Source organism: Solanum tuberosum, unplaced genomic scaffold, assembly GCF_000226075.1.
Source record: "Solanum tuberosum cultivar DM 1-3 516 R44 unplaced genomic scaffold, SolTub_3.0 scf01201, whole genome shotgun sequence".
In the NCBI taxonomy this organism is placed as follows: Eukaryota; Viridiplantae; Streptophyta; class Magnoliopsida; order Solanales; family Solanaceae; genus Solanum; species Solanum tuberosum.
Genome location: NW_006240132.1, coordinates 1 through 639, shown reverse-complemented (window position 1 = coordinate 639; position 639 = coordinate 1).

Genomic DNA, 639 nt, shown 5'->3' with positions numbered 1-639 from the left:
CAACATATTACAATGAACTCAAGTTAATATACAAAGTCTCTGGGTAAAAACTATTGCGCTCACATAAGTGTTAGGGTTTTGCCCAGATTTTCTTTCCTTATTTGAAGTTTATTTTTTTCTTTAAAGAAATCCTCTTTCAACCTCAGCTCTACGTTGCAATGTAGTAGCTATTAGAGAATATAATAAGGAGATTGCAAGCAGTTGAGTTGGAACAGACTACTGGAGTTTTGGAAATCTATAAATTGAAGATCCCTATTCTCATAGCATATAACAATAACATCCACAATGTAGTTGTTTAGAGAGTTTTGTTTATGGGGAGATTTTCTCTCTACAGTTTTTATGCTTTTTATTAGTTTTTAATTATGTAGACCAATGGTCATATCAAATAATAATATTATATCCTTTAGTATAGTTTTATGTGTCATCTAATTTATCCTCATATGATTTGCAAATTATAAGCTTCCGCATGACGCCCCAATTCACCTTCATAACCCAACAACATATTACAATGAACTCAAGTTAATATACAAAGTCTCTGGGTAAAAACTATTGCGCTCACATAAGCTCATAGGTTACAATATCATAGATCCGCCTCTGCCTGCTACCTCCATCAGAATAGGTATCAGGTGATGTTCAAGC